The sequence below is a fragment of the Phyllobates terribilis genome, unplaced genomic scaffold, assembly GCF_046119375.1.
Source record: "Phyllobates terribilis strain yellow unplaced genomic scaffold, ASM4611937v1 Scaffold_9__5_contigs__length_417890890, whole genome shotgun sequence".
Lineage (NCBI taxonomy): Eukaryota > Metazoa > Chordata > Amphibia > Anura > Dendrobatidae > Phyllobates > Phyllobates terribilis.
In genome coordinates this window covers 3,858,024-3,868,379 of record NW_027362769.1, presented here as the reverse complement: position 1 = coordinate 3,868,379, position 10,356 = coordinate 3,858,024, and positions in this window count along the sequence as shown.

The following is a 10,356-nucleotide window of genomic DNA, read 5'->3' as shown; positions in this document are numbered from 1 at the left end:
AGATTCTGCTGCCTCCAATAATATATACCTGACAGGAGCCCATACATTCTCCTACCTTCAATAATATATACCTGACAGGAGCCCATACATTCTCCTACCTCCAATAATATATACCTGACAGGAGCCCATACATTCTGCTGCCTCCAATAATATATACCTGACAGAAGCCCATACATTCTCCTACCTCCAATAATATATACCTGGTAGGAGCCCATACATTCTCCTGCCTCCAATAATATATACCTGACAGGAGCCCATATATTCTCCTGCCTCCAATAATATATACCTGACAGGAGCCCATAGATTCTCCTGACTCCAATAATATATACCTGACAGGAGCCCATAGATTATCCTGCCTCCAATAATATATACCTGACAGAAGCCCATACATTCTGCTGCCTCCAATAATATATACCTGACAGGAGCCCATAGATTCTCCTGCCTCCAATAATATATACCTGACAGGAGCCCATAGATTCTCCTGACTCCAATAATACATACCTGACAGGAGCCCATACATTCTCCTGCCTCCAATAATATATACCTGACAGGAGCCCATACATTCTGCTGCCTCCAATAATATATACCTGACAGGAGCCCATACATTCTCCTACCTCCAATAATATATACCTGGTAGGAGCCCATACATTCTCCGGCCTCCAATAATATATACCTGACAGGAGCCCATATATTCTCCTGCCTCCAATAATATATACCTGACAGGAGCCCATAGATTCTCCTGACTCCAATAATATATACCTGACAGGAGCCCATAGATTATCCTGCCTCCAATAATATATACCTGACAGAAGCCCATACATTCTCCTGCCTCCAATAATATATACCAGACAGGAGCCCATATATTCTCCTGCCTCCAATAATATATACCTGACAGGAGCCCATAGATTCTCCTGACTCCAATAATACATACCTGACAGGAGCCCATACATTCTCCTGCCTCCAATAATATATACCTGACAGGAGCCCATACATTCTGCTGCCTCCAATAATATATACCTGACAGGAGCCCATACATTCTCCTACCTCCAATAATATATACCTGACAGGAGCCCATACATTCTCCTACCTCCAATAATATATACCTGACGGGAGCCCATACATTCTCCTGCCTCCAATAATATATACCTGACAGGAGCCCATAGATTCTCCTGACTCCAATAATATATACCTGACAGGAGCCCATAGATTATCCTGCCTCCAATAATATATACCTGACAGGAGCCCATAGATTATCCTGTCTCCAATAATATATACCTGACAGAAGCCCATACATTCTGCTGCCTCCAATAATATATACCTGACAGGAGCCCATAGAATCTCCTGACTCCAATAATACATACCTGACAGGAGCCCATACATTCTCCTGCCTCCAATAATATATACCTGACAGGAGCCCATACATTCTGCTGCCTCCAATAATATATACCTGACAGGAGCCCATACATTCTCCTGCCTCCAATAATATATACCTGACAGGAGCCCATAGATTCTGCTGCCTCCAATAATATATACCTGACAGGAGCCCATACATTCTCCTACCTCCAATAATATATACCTGACAGGAGCCCATACATTCTCCTACCTCCAATAATATATACCTGACAGGAGCCCATACATTCTGCTGCCTCCAATAATATATACCTGACAGAAGCCCATACATTCTCCTACCTCCAATAATATATACCTGCTAGGAGCCCATACATTCTGCTGCCTCCAATAATATATACCTGACAGAAGCCCATACATTCTCCTACCTCCAATAATATATACCTGGTAGGAGCCCATAGATTCTGCTGCCTCCAATAATATATACCTGACAGAAGCCCATACATTCTGCTGCCTCCAATTATATATACCTGACAGGAGCCCATAGATTCTGCAGCCTCCAATAATATATACCTGACAGGATCCCATAGATTCTCCTGCCTCCAATAATATATACCTGACAGGAGCCCATACATTCTGCTGCCTCCAATAATATATACCTGACAGGAGCCCATACATTCTGCTGCCTCCGAAAATATATACCTGACAGGAGCCCATACATTCTGGTGACTCCAATAATATATACCTGACAGGAGTCCATACATTCTCCTACCTCCAATAATATATACCTGACAGGAGCCCATACATTCTCCTGCCTCCAATAATATATACCTGACAGGAGCACATAGATTCTGCTGCCTCCAATAATATATACCTGACAGGAGCCCATAGATTATCCTGCCTCCAATAATATATACCTGACAGGAGCCCATACATTCTGCTGCCTCCAATAATATATACCTGACAGGAGCCCATACATTCTCCTGCCTTCAATAATATATACCTGACAGGAGCCCATAGATTCTGCTGCCTCCAATAATATATACCTGACAGGAGCCCATACATTCTCCTACCTCCAATAATATATACCTGGTAGGAGCCCATACATTCTGCTGCCTCCAATAATATATACCTGACAGAAGCCCATACATTCTGCTGCCTCCAATAATATATACCTGACAGGAGCCCATACATTCTGCTGCCTCCAATAATATATACCTGACAGGAGCCCATACATTCTGCTGCCTCCAATAATATATACCTGACAGGAGCCCATACATTCTGCTGCCTCCAATAATATATACCTGACAGGAGCCCATATATTCTGCTGCCTCCAATAATATATACCTGACAGGAACCCATACATTCTGCTGCCTCCAATAATATATACCTGACAGGAGCCCATAGATTCTGCTGCCTCCAATAATATATACCTGACAGGAGCCCATACATTCTGCTGCCTCCAATAATATATACCTGACAGGAGCCCATAGATTCTGCTGCCTCCAATAATATATACCTGACAGGAGCCCATAGATTCTGCTGCCTCCAATAATATATACTTGACAGGAGCACATACATTCTGCTGCCTCCAATAATATATACCTGACAGGAGCCCATAGATTCTGCTGCCTCCAATAATATATACCTGACAGGAACCCATACATTCTGCTGCCTTCAATAATATATACCTGACAGGAGCCCATACATTCTCCTACCTCCAATAATATATACCTGGTAGGAGCCCATACATTCTCCTGCCTCCAATAATATATACCTGACAGGAGCCCATATATTCTCCTGCCTCCAATAATATATACCTGACAGGAGCCCATAGATTCTGCTGCCTCCAATAATATATACCTGACAGGAACCCATACATTCTGCTGCCTCCAATAATATATACCTGACAGGAGCCCATACATTCTCCTGCCTCCAATAATATATACCTGACAGGAGCCCATACATTCTCCTGCCTCCAATAATACCTGACAGGAACCCATACATTCTCCTGCCTCCAATAATATATACCTGACAGGAGCCCATACATTCTCCTGCCTCCAATAATATATACCTGACAGAAGCCCATACATTCTGCTGCCTCCAATAATATATACCTGACAGGAGCCCATAGATTATCCTGCCTCCAATAATATATACCTGACAGAAGCCCATACATTCTGCTGCCTCCAATAATATATACCTGACAGGAGCCAATAGATTATCCTGCCTCCAATAATATATACCTGACAGGAGCCCATAGATTATCCTGCCTCCAATAATATATACCTGACAGGAGCCCATGCATTCAGCTGCCTCCAATAATATATACCTGACAGGAGCCCATGCATTCAGCTGACTCCAATAATATATACCTGACAGGAGCCCATACATTCTCCTGCCTCCAATAATATATACCTGACAGGAGCCCATACATTCAGCTGCCTCCAATAATATATACCTGACAGGAGCCCATAGATTCTGCTGCCTCCAATAATATATACCTGACAGGAGCCCATACATTCTGCTGCCTCCAATAATATATACCTGACAGGAGCCCATACATTCTGCTGCCTCCAATAATATATACCTGACAGGAGCCCATACATTCAGCTGCCTCCAATAATATATACCTGACAGGAGCCCATACATTCTCCTGCCTCCAATAATATATACCTGACAGGAGCCCATACATTCTGCTGCCTCCAATAATATATACCTGACAGGAGCCCATACATTCTCCTGCCTTCAATAATATATACCTGACAGGAGCCCATAGATTCTGCTGCCTCCAATAATATATACCTGACAGGAGCCCATACATTCTCCTACCTCCAATAATATATACCTGACAGGAGCCCATACATTCTCCTACCTCCAATAATATATACCTGACAGGAGCCCATACATTCTGCTGCCTCCAATAATATATACCTGACAGAAGCCGATACATTCTCCTACCTCCAATAATATATACCTGGTAGGAGCCCATACATTTTGCTGCCTCCAATAATATATACCTGACAGAAGCCCATACATTCTCCTACCTCCAATAATATATACCTGGTAGGAGCCCATACATTCTGCTGCCTCCAATAATATATACCTGACAGGAGCCCATAGATTCTGCTGCCTCCAATAATATATACCTGACAGGAACCCATACATTCTGCTGCCTCCAATAATATATACCTGACAGGAGCCCATACATTCTCCTGCCTCCAATAATATATACCTGACAGGAGCCCATACATTCTCCTGCCTCCAATAATACCTGACAGGAGCCCATACATTCTCCTGCCTCCAATAATATATACCTGACAGGAGCCCATACATTCTGCTGCCTCCAATAATATATACCTGACAGGAGCCCATACATTCTCCTGCCTCCAATAATATATACCTGACAGAAGCCCATACATTCTGCTGCCTCCAATAATATATACCTGACAGGAGCCCATAGATTATCCTGCCTCCAATAATATATACCTGACAGAAGCCCATACATTCTGCTGCCTCCAATAATATATACCTGACAGGAGCCCATAGATTATCCTGCCTCCAATAATACATACCTGACAGGAGCCCATACATTCTCCTGCCTCCAATAATATATACCTGACAGGAGCCCATACATTCTGCTGCCTCCAATAATATATACCTGACAGGAGCCCATAGATTCTGCTGCCCAGAATAATATATACCTGACAGGAGCTCATAGATTCTGCTGCCTCCAATAATATATACCTGACAGGAGCCCATAGATTATGCTGCCTCCAATAATATATACCTGACAGGAGCCCATACATTCTCCTGCCTCCAATAATATATATCTGGTAGGAGCCCATACATTCTCCTGCCTCCAATAATATATACCTGGTAGGAGCCCATACATTCTCCTGCCTCCAATAATATATACCTGACAGGAGACCATACATTTTGCAGCCTCCAATAATATATACCTGACAGGAGCCCATACATTCTCCTGCCTCCAATAATATATACCTGACAGGAGCCCATACATTCTCCTGCCTCCAATAATATATACCTGACAGGAGCCCATACATTCTGCTGCCTCCAATAATATATACCTGACAGGAGCCCATACATTCTCCTGACTCCAATAATATATACCTGACAGGAGCCCATACATTCTGCTGCCTCCAAAAATATATACCTGACAGGAGCCCACACATTCTCCTGCCTCCAATAATATATACCTGACAGGAGCCCATACATTCTCCTGCTTCCAATAATATATAGCTGACAGGAGCCCCTACATTCTCCTGCCTCCAATAATATATACCTGACAGGAGCCCATACATTCAGCTGCCTCCAATAATATATACCTGACAGGAGCCCATACATTCTCCTGCCTCCAATAATATATACCTGACAGGAGCCCATACATTCTGCTGCCTCCAATAATATATACCTGACAGGAGCCCATACATTCTCCTGCCTTCAATAATATATACCTGACAGGAGCCCATAGATTCTGCTGCCTCCAATAATATATACCTGACAGGAGCCCATACATTCTCCTACCTCCAATAATATATACCTGACAGGAGCCCATACATTCTCCTACCTCCAATAATATATACCTGACAGGAGCCCATACATTCTGCTGCCTCCAATAATATATACCTGACAGAAGCCCATACATTCTCCTACCTCCAATAATATATACCTGGTAGGAGCCCATACATTCTGCTGCCTCCAATAATATATACCTGACAGAAGCCCATACATTCTCCTACCTTCAATAATATATACCTGGTAGGAGCCCATACATTCTGCTGCCTTCAATAATATATACCTGACAGGAGCCCATAGATTCTGCTGCCTCCAATAATATATACCTGACAGGAACCCATACATTCTGCTGCCTCCAATAATATATACCTGACAGGAGCCCATACATTCTCCTGCCTCCAATAATATATACCTGACAGGAGCCCATACATTCTCCTGCCTCCAATAATACCTGACAGGAGCCCATACATTCTCCTGCCTCCAATAATATATACCTGACAGGAGCCCATACATTCTGCTGCCTCCAATAATATATACCTGACAGGAGCCCATACATTCTCCTGCCTCCAATAATATATACCTGACAGAAGCCCATACATTCTGCTGCCTCCAATAATATATACCTGACAGGAGCCCATAGATTATCCTGCCTCCAATAATATATACCTGACAGAAGCCCATACATTCTGCTGCCTCCAATAATATATACCTGACAGGAGCCCATAGATTATCCTGCCTCCAATAATATATACCTGACAGGAGCCCATGCATTCAGCTGCCTCCAATAATATATACCTGACAGGAGCCCATGCATTCAGCTGCCTCCAATAATATATACCTGACAGGAGCCCATGCATTCTCCTGCCTCCAATAATATATACCTGACAGGAGCCCATACATTCAGCTGCCTCCAATAATATATACCTGACAGGAGCCCATACATTCTGCTGCCTCCAATAATATATACCTGACAGGAGCCCATAGATTCTGCTGCCTCCAATAATATATACCTGACAGGAGCCCATAGATTATGCTGCCTCCAATAATATATACCTGATAGGAGCCCATATATTCTCCTGCCTCCAATAATATATACCTGGTAGGAGCCCATACATTCTCCTGCCTCCAATAATATATACCTGGTAGGAGCCCATACATTCTCCTGCCTCCAATAATATATACCTGACAGGAGACCATACATTTTGCAGCCTCCAATAATATATACCTGACAGGAGCCCATACATTCTCCTGCCTCCAATAATATATACCTGACAGGAGCCCATACATTCTCCTGCCTCCAATAATATATACCTGACAGGAGCCCATACATTCTGCAGCCTCCAATAATATATACCTGACAGGAGCCCATAGATTCTGCTGCCCAGAATAATATATACCTGACAGGAGCCCATAGATTCTGCTGCCTCCAATAATATATACCTGACAGGAGCCCACACATTCTCCTGCCTCCAATAATATATACCTGACAGGAGCCCATACATTCTCCTGCTTCCAATAATATATAGCTGACAGGAGCCCCTACATTCTCCTGCCTCCAATAATATATACCTGACAGGAGCCCATACATTCAGCTGCCTCCAATAATATATACCTGACAGGAGCCCATACATTCTCCTGCCTCCAATAATATATACCTGACAGGAGCCCATACATTCTGCTGCCTCCAATAATATATACCTGACAGGAGCCCATACATTCTCCTGCCTTCAATAATATATACCTGACAGGAGCCCATAGATTCTGCTGCCTCCAATAATATATACCTGACAGGAGCCCATACATTCTCCTACCTCCAATAATATATACCTGACAGGAGCCCATACATTCTCCTACCTCCAATAATATATACCTGACAGGAGCCCATACATTCTGCTGCCTCCAATAATATATACCTGACAGAAGCCCATACATTCTCCTACCTCCAATAATATATACCTGGTAGGAGCCCATACATTCTGCTGCCTCCAATAATATATACCTGACAGAAGCCCATACATTCTCCTACCTTCAATAATATATACCTGGTAGGAGCCCATACATTCTGCTGCCTTCAATAATATATACCTGACAGGAGCCCATAGATTCTGCTGCCTCCAATAATATATACCTGACAGGAACCCATACATTCTGCTGCCTCCAATAATATATACCTGACAGGAGCCCATACATTCTCCTGCCTCCAATAATATATACCTGACAGGAGCCCATACATTCTCCTGCCTCCAATAATACCTGACAGGAGCCCATACATTCTCCTGCCTCCAATAATATATACCTGACAGGAGCCCATACATTCTGCTGCCTCCAATAATATATACCTGACAGGAGCCCATACATTCTCCTGCCTCCAATAATATATACCTGACAGAAGCCCATACATTCTGCTGCCTCCAATAATATATACCTGACAGGAGCCCATAGATTATCCTGCCTCCAATAATATATACCTGACAGAAGCCCATACATTCTGCTGCCTCCAATAATATATACCTGACAGGAGCCCATAGATTATCCTGCCTCCAATAATATATACCTGACAGGAGCCCATGCATTCAGCTGCCTCCAATAATATATACCTGACAGGAGCCCATGCATTCAGCTGCCTCCAATAATATATACCTGACAGGAGCCCATGCATTCTCCTGCCTCCAATAATATATACCTGACAGGAGCCCATACATTCAGCTGCCTCCAATAATATATACCTGACAGGAGCCCATACATTCTGCTGCCTCCAATAATATATACCTGACAGGAGCCCATAGATTCTGCTGCCTCCAATAATATATACCTGACAGGAGCCCATAGATTATGCTGCCTCCAATAATATATACCTGATAGGAGCCCATATATTCTCCTGCCTCCAATAATATATACCTGGTAGGAGCCCATACATTCTCCTGCCTCCAATAATATATACCTGGTAGGAGCCCATACATTCTCCTGCCTCCAATAATATATACCTGACAGGAGACCATACATTTTGCAGCCTCCAATAATATATACCTGACAGGAGCCCATACATTCTCCTGCCTCCAATAATATATACCTGACAGGAGCCCATACATTCTCCTGCCTCCAATAATATATACCTGACAGGAGCCCATACATTCTGCAGCCTCCAATAATATATACCTGACAGGAGCCCATAGATTCTGCTGCCCAGAATAATATATACCTGACAGGAGCCCATAGATTCTGCTGCCTCCAATAATATATACCTGACAGGAGCCCATAGATTATGCTGCCTCCAATAATATATACCTGACAGGAGCCCATACATTCTCCTGCCTCCAATAATATATACCTGGTAGGAGCCCATACATTCTCCTGCCTCCAATAATATATACCTGGTAGGAGCCCATACATTCTCCTGCCTCCAATAATATATACCTGACAGGAGACCATACATTTTGCAGCCTCCAATAATATATACCTGACAGGAGCCCATACATTCTCCTGCCTCCAATAATATATACCTGACAGGAGCCCATACATTCTCCTGCCTCCAATAATATATACCTGACAGGAGCCCATACATTCTGCTGCCTCCAATAATATATACCTGACAGGAGCCCATACATTCTCCTGACTCCAATAATATATACCTGACAGGAGCCCATACATTCTGCTGCCTCCAATAATATATACCTGACAGGAGCCCATACATTCTCCTGCCTCCAATAATATATACCTGACAGGAGCCCATACATTCTCCTGCTTCCAATAATATATACCTGACAGGAGCCCATACATTCTCCTGCCTCCAATAATATATACCTGACAGGAGCCCATACATTCAGCTGCCTCCAATAATATATACCTGACAGGAGCCCATACATTCTCCTGCCTCCAATAATATATACCTGACAGGAGCCCATACATTCTGCTGCCTCCAATAATACATACCTGACAGGAGCCCATACATTCTCCTGCCTTCAATAATATATACCTGACAGGAGCCCATAGATTCTGCTGCCTCCAATAATATATACCTGACAGGAGCCCATACATTCTCCTACCTCCAATAATATATACCTGACAGGAGCCCATACATTCTCCTACCTCCAATAATATATACCTGACAGGAGCCCATACATTCTGCTGCCTCCAATAATATATACCTGACAGAAGCCCATACATTCTCCTACCTCCAATAATATATACCTGGTAGGAGCCCATACATTCTGCTGCCTCCAATAATATATACCTGACAGAAGCCCATACATTCTCCTACCTCCAATAATATATACCTGGTAGGAGCCCATACATTCTGCTGCCTCCAATAATATATACCTGACAGGAGCCCATAGATTCTGCTGCCTCCAATAATATATACCTGACAGGAACCCATACATTCTGCTGCCTCCAATAATATATACCTGACAGGAGCCCATACATTCTCCTGCCTCCAATAATATATACCTGACAGGAGCCCATACATTCTCC